Genomic DNA, 14,062 nt, shown 5'->3' on the forward strand with positions numbered 1-14,062 from the left:
ACCCTTAACCTACGGTACATAATATGTATGTACAGGCCCTGGACATAATGTGTCCTGTGGGGCCAATGAGTGAGACGTCAGGTCTACACCCACTTCACCACTACCCTGTCTCTCAACTGACTCGGAGATTACAGGTGTGGTTACAAACGGCACAGGAAGGACATGTCCCTGATTAGTGGTGTTACTTTGACACACACTGCAGGAACGGACAAAACTATCTATGTCTCGTCCCATCCCTGGCCAGAAAAAGTCAGCTCGGATACGGCCCTGGGTCTTCCTTTTGCCCATGTGACCTCCTGAGGCTGAACAATGACCCCATTGTAACACTGCTAGGCGGTACTTGGTGGGAACGACAAACTGCAGTCGAATCTTGCCCTCGGGTGTTCGTGACTTATGGTAGAGCCGTCCTTGTTTGCGAAGGAACTTGGCTCAACCTCCCCGTGAATACTTAATCACTCGACCCTTTTGTTTGTTCCACACGGCAGCAAGTGTCGGGTCAGAATGTTGTTCTTGTACAACAAGTTGACTACACATCAGATCTTGCGGCGATTCAATGATCACTGGGGTGACACAGTCTGGAGCCTCAGCCATGGCTAGTGTTACCCTCGCAGCCGAAGTCTGAGTAGCGTCATGTTCAGTCCAACTATCCTTGACACCATAAATATTGCCAATGATGAGGTCAAATAAAGGTTCTGGCATGACAACTGCAAGTGTCGTACCAGTATAAAATGGAGATGCCACCTGGATACATGCCTCAGGGAACAATCTCACTGATCCATCAATAAGGTTTGCATGGATCTGTCGACCTGTATACTGCTCAGGCCGAACTAGACTCTGCTTGACAGAGCAACCTGAGGAACCATTATCTCTCAGGACCTTCACAGGAATGTCTCCCACAAACCCTGGCTGAACAAGGAAAGTACTATCACCTGTGGGAGGGCCTGTGGAGGAAGCAGCTAGCCACTCATGAGGCTGCTGAATTGATGCGGCAAACATTGTGCCTTGAGAATAATATTCGGAAGATGGAACATTGGCCATCTGTGGAGGGGGGTTCACTGTCACTGTGGGACTAGTGAACTGTGGGGAAGTACCCGTACTGGTAGGGACGTGACCACCGTGCTGCTGCTGAGGAATGAAGGCTGCATTCGCTTCCTGCCTCTTTTGAGCTGGTGGTGAAAAAGTTTGTCCCGACGGTCGGTTGCGTGGCTGATACTGCTGCTGGTTAGGGTACTTGTTGTACCTCTTCCACTCAGGTTTCTGAGTGTTTTGCCCCTGGTCCTTCCACTACGGTTTTGGACCTTGGTCATTATTCTGAGAATGGCCTTGTTGCTGGGGTTCAGTCTGAGACGGCTTCCCAGACTTATCAGCTTTTCCGTTCCAGGTGTGCTGCTTGCGAGTTTGATACCCGTATGCAGTAAAGAATGCGTCAGCCTTTTCTGCCATTTGGCTGGCATCTTTCACCTGGCAGATCTTAAGCTGTGCCATGAGTTCAGCAGGCCACGACCTCTCTAGCTGTGTACGCAGCATAAGGTCAATTATCCCCTCACGCGTGGAAGGAGTTTCATCTTTCTCCATCCACTCATTTAAGTAAGCTGTGAGACGGTCGAGGAACTGAACAGCTGTCTCCTTGTCTTGGAGACGAGCTTGCATGAACTGAACTTTGGCGTCGTCTACTGTGAGACCATACGCCTTAGTGAGTGCAGCTTTCATCATCTCATACGTGAGATTGTCTCCACGAATTCTGTGGAGAATATCGAGGGCAGGGCCCTCAAATAAACTAAGATATTGGAGCCGCTTAGCTGCCTCATCCAGTTGATACATGTCTGCCATGTCCTCAAAACGAGCTATGTACGGCTCGATTCGCTCGCCTTCCTTGTATGAAGGAAGCTTGATGCATGGGGTCGCCAGGACATGTGCAGGGAGAACGCTTGTGGAGCTTGGACCAACTGCACCAGATGTATCTGAAGCCAAGGAATCTCGCTTGAGCTTCAGCATTTCATATTCGTGTTTTTCACGTGCTTCTCGCTCGGCACGTTCGTGCTCTCGTTCTCTGTCTCGTTGTTCACGCTCGTATTCGCGCTGTTTACGCTCGTATTTGCGCTCTTTCTCACGTGCTCTTGTTCATATGCATGCTCTCTTTCACGTTGTTCACGCTGTTCTCGCTCGTATTCGCGCTGAATCTTACGCTCTTCACGGGCATCATTCTCACGCTGCTGCTCCTGATTATGCCGTGAGAGTATGTACTCTTTAATTTCAGTTGGGTCTGTAAGACCCATATCTTTGGCTTCCTGTAAAAATATGGTGGTAGCCATGACGCTAATTTACTAAGCAAACCGAAACTGAGTACTGACTGCTTCGCAAACGAATGCTAATAACACAAATAAAGAGTACAGACACAAGCTAGTGGTGACCAGTCTTATCTAGTTAACTGGCAAAGATTAGAGCAAAAATGCAAATAACTGAGAACTCAATAATTAACACAATGGGTACGGCGGCTACCCAGGAGCGAATAAAATCGTCTGGCGTTACCAAAAATAAAGTACTAAATAGAGTTAAATACTCTATGGATTAATAAAGCAAAAATTCACTTGCTAAATTAACGTTAAACACCAGTAAGCTTGTGCCTATAAACTTTAATGATATATACCTAAATATGAACGAGTGAGTACTATCTCGTGAATAGCTTTAGAGCTAGGAGTTAATATCCTGGAATGAGGTCGCCAATTGTCACGGGGTTTTTAAAATATCACAGGGTTTTTAAAATAAATGCTAATTATTATTTAATTGATAATAATATTCAATAATATTGAAGAGCAGGGACAATGATTGTCTTGCTAAATCAAGCAACGATTACTTTACGTTGGCCTGCTTCGCACGATTCTCTAAGAACGAGAATTTATAAACTTTCTCAACAGTACACAGCTGAGACTAATTACTCAATTGCTGTTTCTTAGTATTGTTAGCCTCTGGAGAAAGTTACTTCGCCCCTGACAATAAATAACTAATACTAATAGTATCAGGTTCTTGCTGGTGCTTAACTCCTAGGAGGCAAAACGGATTTTAAGTTTAATACACAAGACTGGCCTAAGTACCAGTTATGAAAGGCAAACATTTATGCAAGCTAGGAGCTATATGGGAAATAAGCTTAATTATGGAGAAATGAAACAAGAGTTTACATTACATTAAGCTCAATAAAAAGAACTGTTAAATTTATTGATTACAACAATAAATTTAACGTTACATTTCAAATCAAATTAATGAGATCGCACTCACTCACTCACACACGAGCTAAATTCTTACGCCTAGGAAAAACACCTTAACGAAGCTCTTAAACCTAGGAAAATACAAAAAGAAATACTGGTCAATGAATGCTGTGTATCACCAAAGGGTGGGAGTTTGGAGAAAACTATACTCAGTGGAGTCTGGGTGCTAGCGACCTCTTCTCTCACACTTCTGGAGCACAGAACCTCTCTCCGTCAGAGCAAACACTGGACTGACTAAGTCGTGGGAAACAAAAGCGGAGCACTAGGCCGCATTTTTCTAACGGTCAAGGCAAGCAGGGGCAAACAATAAAGAAACAATAGTATTGCTCAGTAGAGCACTTAGTGACGTGCATTAAATCGGTCACTTTTGAAACAGTGACGAAGGTTTTGAGAAGTATACCACCGAAGTGGAGAGAGAAACGGTTAACTGAGCAATACATAGTGAGTTTTCCACTAATAGTTCGTGGCTTCTCACAAAAGGGAAATGTCGCGAATTTGATTCGTGACATCTGCCCAGCACTGTGGACACTTGGCTCCAATGATATATATATATATATACATATATATGGTTTGGCTTCTTGTTAAACGCAGTGACTGAATTCTGTAGAATTTAGCAATTTTTCTTCATATTTGTTTTGTAGTTAGCTTATACCTTTGCAAACAATATATTTTGGTAGGTGATTAGCATTCGCCCCCGAATGCATAATTTTTCATATCCATTGGCTTTTTGTGGAACGCGGTATCTGAGCTGCATAGAGTTTTGCGATTTTTCTTTAAATTGGGTTTGTAGGTAACTTGCACCTTAGCCAACATATTTTGGCGGGCGATTGCATTTGGCCTCGAATGCTTTGTTTTGTTCTTTTTTTGTATGTGGGGGGTAATTTATGTTACCTGGTTAAAGTTTCCAATCAATGTACCAAGACCGAGGATTAGGAAAGGGAAATGGAAAGGGGAATAAAATGGGAGGGAAAGAAGAAAACGAAACGAGGAAAGAGAGAGGAGGAAAAAGCTTTCCGTATGAAGCAGAAATGAGAATAAGCCTTAAATTTACGTCTATGGACAACACTAAGGTCATGAAGACTCGAAGTATTTCTCAAGACGCAATGTATCCCTATAACACAACCAGCAGTAGTCCCATTACATCCATGCTCCTAACTGTAATAATGAATGAACACATGAAAGGGTTTGAAGTCAGGAGATAACCAGGCGACAGATCACAATATGCTATGGTAGTAGCAGTAGCAGTCATAGAAGCAGTAGTAGCTGTTATTGTTGCCAGCCTAAGGTTCATCTGAAATGTGAACCTAGTGTCCTGTAGGTTGAATTTGCTCTTCTTTAACCCATCATTCTCGTTTCGGGAGACAGCGAAGTAACTAAGTGACGGTTGTCGAGCCGCCTGGTCCTGTCAGTGCCACCACACGATGGTGTCCACCTCTAGCACCACAGTATGTTGTAAAGTAGCTAACGGCTCCCACACCTGGCTTCATTTAAATGGCCAAAAATTTAGTAATCAAATGTGATATACTGTATGTTGCTACAGTGAAAACTATAATTGTCGATATATTCAACTTCCTTGTAACTCATAAAAAGCAAGTGTCCAAATTCATGATTCCACGTGAGGTTACCATCCAGCGTGGTAAGTGGTTTCTTGAGGTACTGATCATTAAACTTCTCACTCAGAATAAATCTACCTGAAAAGGAAATAAGAGTAATAAAAAGTAACAGGAAAGGTGGGAGAAATAGGAAGATAGGAGGGCAGACACATATTAAGAATGATAGGGGTGATGAAGAAGCAGGCAGCACTACATCAAGTGAGTGGGAATACTGAAGCATATTTATACGATCTTGAAAGTCGAAATATGCGAATTGGATGTTTGCGAGGTTACAGGCTATGTGAGGCCTTCACAAAATTGTCTGTTAATCACTGTGTATTATTGTTTGAATCAGTCCATGTTGGGTCCATTGCAGGACCGGAAATTGTCGACGGATAGTAGAAGTACTAGTAACATTAGTAGTGTAGTAGTAGTAGAATTAATAGGTATCGTAGTAGTAGTAGTAGTTGTAGTAGTAGTTGTTGTTGTTGTTGTTGTTGCAGCAGGAGTAGTAGTTGTTGCTGTTGTTGTTATTGTTGTTGCTTTATTAATAATAATAGTTAAATAACTGTTGTTGTTGTTGTTGTTCTTGTAGCAGCAGCAGCAGCAGTACTAGTAGTAGTAGTAGTAGTAGTAGTAGTTGTTGTTGTTGTTGTTGTTGTTACTGTATTAATAATAGTAAAACTAACTGTGTTAGGACTCTATATTATAATTACAAATCATAATAGATAGATAGATAAACAGATAGATAGAGAGACAGATAGAAGCAGAAAGTCAGATGATGAGAAGGTACTGTGTCTGCAAGAATCGAGCAATGCTAAACATGCTTACACACTCTTAACTCAAGGAATGCTTTATAGGCACACGACAGCGCCTAGTGACCATACACACACATACACACATACTCACACACAGGCTTCTAGAACTTTCCAACCACAGGGAACACACGTGATACGACTCCTGTTTCACCAGAATTTAGGAAAGAGAGCTCAGAAGGAGAGAGGCCATAGAAGCAGCAGGTCGTAGGAAGAAAGGCTTAGCAACTTGAGAGAGAGAGACAGACAGACAGACAGACAGATAGGGAGATAGCTACCGGAACTCTACTTTATACTTCGCTCTGTGTGAGAGACTCTGTTAATATTTCCAAGACAAATAAAAATAGTCCCATACTATTCTTTACCTCTCCTTGTCATTGAATGACAAATGGGAAAGAAGATTATCTACTTACAAAGCTACTCAAGTATAACAACCGCATGTCCACAAGTCTAATATATATAACTTCTATACAAGTACCTACAAAGTCTTTATGACATTTGGTAGCAGCGAACGTATACGAACCTCGTCTACGAATCAACAGTGAATTCCTACAAAATATCAAGATTGAAAACAAAAAAATACCTCTCACAACCAACAACTCAACCAGCTCCTGACAGTATCCTCTCCAACCAGCCCCCTCCATTTCCACGATCATCACGCTGATTTAGAAGTGATCACACGACGCCTTGCATGTAGTTTAACAATATATTGATACAAACAATCTTGCAATTTCTACGACGAACCAGCGAACTACAACCATCTACAATCAACTACAAGTAACAACTCTACGAGTCGTCTGTATAATTTTCTACACGCACCTACAAGTAGTGGCAGTCTTCATCCCACAACGAATAAATCACAAGAGAAAAGGACGGAGAAAACATCGACAGAGAAAAACAAAACAAACAAACGAAGAATGAGACACGACTCATAACTCACAACTACCAGACCTCACCCTCCTCTCTCTGCTACATCCACCGAACCCCCACCGCTTACGCAGGTGTGAAGAGGTCAAGACGACGAAGCAAATACCAAGTCCATATTCACAACTCATCTTACTCGTCTTCACTCAAGTTACTCATCGCTACTCATTCACTCACCACAGCTACCAGTGTGGGAAGTCGACGTCATCATGCGTGCTTGCTGAAAAGACGCCACGTCAGTCAACTCGCCACCTGCACCATCACTAACACCATTCCCACCACGGTAAAAATTAGTGAGTTACATAGTTACTTCATTTATACAATACACAGTGATAGACAATAAGCTTCTGCACAAACATATAAAACGTGCTGTATAGTTACAGCTTAAATACACATACTTCCGTTATCTGCATAACTCAAACACTAAATAATCACCAACAATAAATATTCTACACTGTATATATTCATTCATTCATTATAACATTTATTTACTACCAACGAGTGTTACCATTTATACCTACATAAAATACGTGTTTCATACATACAGCTATACATTATTATATCTACAAAGTGATAAAGAAAATATACCATCACAGTTACTCAGTGAGCGATTAAAAGAACTGTATTAAACATTTATTAATTAAAGCTACCTAGTGGAAACATATTAATTAAGTTACAAGGTAAACTAAAAAAAAAAAAAAAAAAAAGGCCAATACCAATGACGTTAGCAAGAGTGAACATCTTCAACACACTCATGAAGACAATGATTTCCACACAGTGCTGACACATATACTGCCCACGATAGGTACAAGTGAACAACAAGTCAGTGTATATAGTTAATACTGTATATAGTGTATATATTTTTTTATATATATAAAATAACAAAAATGGGACTATATAATATCATTTTCAGTAATACCTGTGCAATATAAACTAAACTTTAAAAAAGTATCCCAAGGAAATTAGCCAGTAATTATGCAACCATGAACAACATAGAAAAAGCGTACACAAGCGAAGAAAAACAAACTATAGAAAATCAATACATACAAAAAAAAAAAACAAGAAAAAGAAAAAGAAATAGAGTAAGATCACATAACAAACAAATGAAAATAAGTGTAAGTGTTACTACAAATGCCAAAATACCACATAAACTACAAACAAAAAAGCAAACGGTTGTCTCCACAAGCTAGTGGCATGGCACATCATATCATCGACCGCAGCATATGTCAGGACTGCAGTTATTACAATTATGTAATTACAAACGATATGTAACAATTATGTAACGACAAACGATTGCATTATGTTACACTTGCTACAATTATGTAACTACAAACAATATGCACCATTTATGTAACAGTTGCATTAACAAGATGTAACTTTTATGTAACTTTAACTACAATTATGTAACTACAAACAATATGTACCATTTATGTAACAGTTGCATTAACAAGATGTAACTTTTATGTAACTTTAACTACAATTAAGTAACTACAAACGATATGTAACAATTATGTAACGACAAACGATTGCATTATGTTACACTTTGCCAATTACGTAACAGTTGCATTAACAAGATGTAACTTTTATGTAACTTTAACTACAATTATAAGGCCAAGACACTTATGTAACAGTTGCATTAACAAAATGTAACTACAATTATAAGGCCAACACAATTATGCATTACCACAATATTTTGTAACAATTCATAAAATATTACAGTTATGTATTACCACAATATTACTACAATTTTTTGTAAAGTCATACCATTATACCACAATTCTGTATTACCAGAATCATCTTACAAGTTAGGTGAAATATTAGACATGACTAAAGTGATAACTCAATATGTAATGTATAACCTAGCAGTATTACCATTGCACAATTATATGCGTATGTCTGTTATAGATACACATCTCACAAAATGTATACAACTTGTTTAAAATGTAATATTACTGGATAATCGCTATTTACTATGAATATTATATGTATACAATATTCATACAATTATGTTACTTTTACAATATTATGTATTTCACTTAATTAGCTTATAAGTTCATTATAATGTGTATATATTATGTATTAATATGTTATGACTATTAACTGTCGATGGTACGCCATTTTCGCGTGACCGAGCATATGTTAGGACTCTATATTATAATTACACATCATAATAGATAAATAGATAAATAGATAGACAGAGAGACAGATAGAAGCAGAAAGTCGGATGATGAGAAGGTACTGTGTCTGCAAGAATCGAGCAATGCTAAACATGCTTACACACTCTTAACTCAAGGAATGCTTTATAGGCACACGACAGTGCCTAGTGACTATACACACACATACACACATACTCACACACAGGCTTCTAGAACTTTCCAACCACAGGGAACACACGTGATATGACTCCTGTTTCACCAGAATTTAGGAAAGAGAGCTCAGAAGGAGAGAGGCCATAGAAGCGGCAGGTCGTAGGAAGAAAGGCTTAGCAACTTGAGAGAGAGAGAGAGAGAGAGAGAGAGAGATAGGGAGATAGCTACCGGAACTCTACTTTATACTTCGCTCTGTGTGAGAGACTCTGTTAATATTTCCAAGACAAATAAAAATAGTCCCATACTATTCTTTACCTCTCTTTGTCATTGAATGACAAATGGGAAAGAAGATTATCTACTTACAAAGCTACTCAAGTATAACAACCGTTCGTCCACAAGTCTAATATATATAACTTCTATACAAGTACCTACAAAGTCTTTATATGACAACTGTTGTTGTTGTTGTTCATGTTGTTGTTGTGGCCCAGGTTCTTCTACAACTCACTGGAATTTACATGATGGGATCATCTATTGTATCTATATAGCCATCATCTTAATCCCCTAAGAGGCGACCACAAATAATCACCTCCATGTCGTCCCGTCTCCTGCCATTTGACTGCCCTTTCTTCAACTTACACCCCCCCTCTCTCGTATTATATCTCTCTACTTCAGTGGGAGAATTTCATTTTCTTCTCCTCGTATGTTATTTATTTATTAGCCGTGCGCTAACCAACAACCTGTTCTTGTATGTTATTTACTTGCTAACCTTCTTGCTCTTCTATATTTGTCTGTAATTAATTAATGAGTTTTGCCATTTATAGCCTTCCCTACAACCAACAACAGGTCTGTTGCTGTTTGCCTTCCTATGCATCCCTTTATACTAACATTGCATAACCTTGTGGTAGAAAAGGGCAACCATCATCCACTCACTCAATGTAGCGCTGCTTTTGGGTGACTCAGCAGTGATGACTAGCCAACTTGTTTCATGTAAACCAAGGAACGATTAAATGCTTTAGATGGTAACCATACAACTAAACAATGCCTGGTGGTTTAGTGGGTTAAGTTGTTCCATCGTACTGAGTCCGAAAGGATTTGTTGTAGTGGAATATTTGCAGTTTATTGTTCACATACTGCCACTCAGGGAAGAGTGAGGCTGGTCACCCTAGCCTTAAAAGTCGGGAGTGAATAGCCTGGCACTGATGGGACGAAATGATAAGAAATATTTACAAGTGCATTAATTTCATAGCATCAATGAACTATCATCCTGAGAAGCGAAAACGAATCTTGTTATGAAATCAGTAAATAAGATAAAGTTGTTCCATCTGTACTGAGTCCGAAAGGATTTGTTGTAGTGGAATATTTGCAGTTTATTGTTCACATACTGCCACTCAGGGAAAAGTGAGGCTGGTCACCCTAGCCTTAAAAGTCGGGAGTGAATAGCCTGGCACTGATGGGACGAAATGATAAGAAATATCATGGGGTTTTATGATACATCAAATTTTTTGCAACAAGCCTGATATCAAATGGCAGAAAAAAACGTTTTCTTCATGGAAACAGAAAACACAGTGTTGAGGAAAGAAAGCTAGAGCTCGATAGCTTCAAACAGTAACAAATCACACACACACACACACACACACACTTGACTACCTGGTTGATTAATAACGTCATGAGGCAGTCATAATGTCTTAGATCCACACAGGAACAGACTAAGCCGTCCCCGCAACACACAAAAGACTCAAGAGCGCAATGTTCGAAATTCCCTGTAGTTTGGAGATTATGCTGGTAGACTTTTAGCATTTATAGTGTACTGTACATCTATTACTTATCTTAGCATTTTGACATCACTGTATATTGAATGAGAAATTAACTAGGCGAACATACTGTACAGTTCTCATCATACTCGTATGTCGTGTAACCTATTTTTTATTTCAGCAAATGGCCAGTTCCGTATATTCAAATAATTATTAACTAGGAGAGCCTACTCGCCAATTCTTTGCACGTGTCTTGTAATATATTATATATACATTTTGTCATATGGACTGCCCTGTGTAATCAAAAAGAGACTAATTAGGAGAGCATACTAGTCAATTCCTTGCATGTGTTGTGTGAACTAGTGTTAGGTGAAAAATAAGGACCACTCTGTGTATTTAAACGATGACTAACTAGGAGTGCATTCTGGCCTCTTCCTAAGATGTGTGAGTTGTTTTTAATCTTAACATCATTCACGAGGGACCTTTTGTGAGAAGCCCAGGTGTGGTGATGCCACCTTCCCACCTGTTAGATTAATTAGCTGGTCACGTCAACACCATCGTGAATGCAGTCTCTCTCTCTCTCTCTCTCCAGAAATAATTAGAGACTGCCCTGGGGGAATAACAAGCCTGGCTCCTTCGGCACCTCATATCAACATTGGTAATTATTTTTCCTAGTCCCCGCTCTCTCTCTCTCTCTCTCTCTCTCTCTCTCTCTCTCTCTCTCTCTCTCTCTCTCTCTCAAAGCACATACAAACGGCTTCATCACAGGTAAGGTATAAGTGACCATAATGATAATACTGAGACTGGTTCAGAAACATTGTCTTTTCGGCTCAAAATACTTACATAGTGATATACATGGTGGTCCGTAAATAGCATTGTGCAAGAAACTCACCTGAGTGTATGTGTTGCAGGGACGGCTTGGTCTGCTGGTGTGGGCCTGGGTATGGTAATGGGAGTAGGAAACTGATGCAGCAGGATAAACATTGGCATCTGTGACTGAACTGTCCCCGCAGAGCATATAAAATCGCCCAACGGAGTGGAAGAGGAGTGTTATATGTGAACCACCCTGTATTATTTATTGTCGCTTTGGTACTTTTCAGTATTATCCCGTTCTTTTTATATATTTATTCCAATATGGACAGACTTTACATCAAGAACATACAAGTTGCTATTAAGCCGTTTTGCACAATAAATGTGGCCTCTTGCCGGTATTATGCATAAACTAATTTACATCTTATTGTATTTTTATCCGATATATCTTGCCTCCTGCTTGTATATTTTGTTTGGTAAACTTTGTCCCGTGTTGTTGTTACTTGTAGCCTACAAGAAGTCTTGCAGTATTTTTTCTGATAATTCTTGCCTCTTGGTATTTTTTTTCAAAGTTATGTTGCCTTGCTTTTATATTTTTACTGATGTATCCTTGCTCTTGCTCGTATTCTTTTCACTTTTGCCTGTATTTTTCTCATGGTAGATTAGTTAATATTGATTCTTACTGATAACGTATCTTTAAATCTTGCCATTTGGGGGGTAATCATCCTGAGCATTATTTCTCTGTGTATGTCTAATACATGGGTGAGACAGGAGGGTGGAAGGGTTGTTGACAGAGCTTTGATAGACTATGTGGTTGTGTCCAGGAATGTAATAGGAAGATTGTTGGATGTAAGAGTTCTGAGAGCGGAGGGCGGAGGTATGTCTGACCACTACCTGGTGGAGGGAAAGTTAAGAGTAGGTAAGAGATGGATGAGAGCTAGGAGGGTTAGGTGTGGCGGGGAGGTTTTGAAAGTGAATGAGTTGGATAAAAGAGAGAAAATGATAGAGTATCAGGAGAAATTGAAAGATGAGTGGAATGCAGTGAAAGATCAGGAAAATGGTAGTGCGGAGGAGGAATGGCAGTTGTTTAAGCGTGCTGTGGTGGGACATGCCGAAGAGGTGTGTGGTGTGAGACGTGTAGGTGGTGGTGTAAGAAAAGGAAGTGAATGGTGGTGCGAGGAAGTAAGTATGGCTGTGGCTGAGAAGAGACGTGCATATGAAGTGTGGCTGCAGAGGAAGGATGAAGTGTCATATGACAGGTATAAGGAAAAGAGGAATAGGGCGAGAAGGGCTGTGCGTGATGCTAAAGTGGCAGCAGATGAGAGGTGGGGTAGGCGGCTGACTGAGAATTTTCAACAGCATAAGAAAATGTTCTAAAAGGAGGTGAAAAGGGAGGGAAAGTCTGGGAAGGAAGAGCGAGTAAAAGCAGAGGATGGAAGGATGTTAACTGAGATGGATGCAGTAAGGAAGAGATGGGCAGAGTATTTTGAAAGATTGTTAAATGTAGAGGAGGAAAGTGTGGCTGAGATTGTGGCGGATGGAAGGGTGCAAGGAATAAATGTGTTGGGAGAGTTGAATGATTCTTTGATCACGAAGGAGGAAGTGGAGAAGGCAGTAAAGGAGATGAAAACAGGGAAAGCTGCAGGTATGGATAGGTGTGCTGTGGAATGCCTGAAGATTGATGGAGTGAGTATTGTTGACTGGTTAGTAAGACTGTTGACTGTGTGCTTTGTGAAAGGTATGGTGCCAATTGACTGGGCAAGTGCTTGTGTGGTCCCGTTGTATAAAGGCAAGGGTGATAAGTATGAATATACTAGCTTTAGGGGTATAAGTCTCTTGAGTGTTGTAGGTGAGATGTATGGTAGAGTGTAAATTATGAGAGTTAGAGACGGTATAGAGGGAGTGATTGGTGATGAGCAGTGTGGCTTTAGGAGAGGGAGAGGATGCGTGGATCAGGTGTTTGCTGTAAGACAAGTGTGTGAAAAGTATTTAGCAAAAGGCAAGGATGTGTTTTGGGCATTCATGGATTTAGAGAAAGCGTATGATAGAATTGATAGGGAGGCTTTGTGGACTGTTTTAAGATTGTATGGACTTGATGGTAGGTTACTAAAAGGGGAGAAGAGTTTTTATGTAAATAGTAGAGCGTGTGTAAGAGTGGGAAATGCTGTGAGCGATTAGTTTCCTGTGAGAGTGGGGCTGCAACAGGGATGTGTGATGTCGCCTGGGTTGTTTAATATTTATATGTATGGTGTTGTAAGGGAGGTGAATGCAAGAGTTTTAGGTGGAGGTCTGAGTCTGGTGAATGTTGATGGTGGAGAGTGGAATCTGAAGCAGCTGCTGTTTGCAGATGATACTGCACTGGTGGCTGATTCAGAGGAGAGATTGAGACAGTTGGTAGAGGAGTTTGGAATGGTGTTTGAAAGGAGGAAATTGAAAGTGAATGAGAATAAGAGAAAAGTGATGAAGCGTACGAGGATGGTAAATGGTAGGGGGATGAATATAGTTTTGAATGGTGAGTTGCTTGAGGAGGTAGAGTGTTTTAAATAATTAGGGTCACATGTTGCTGTGGATGGAAGAATAGATGAAGAAGTAAAGTTT

The sequence above is a fragment of the Coenobita brevimanus genome, chromosome 43 (genome assembly GCF_032717465.1).
Source record: "Coenobita brevimanus isolate Jiangsu-jjx chromosome 43, ASM3271746v2, whole genome shotgun sequence".
Lineage (NCBI taxonomy): Eukaryota > Metazoa > Arthropoda > Malacostraca > Decapoda > Coenobitidae > Coenobita > Coenobita brevimanus.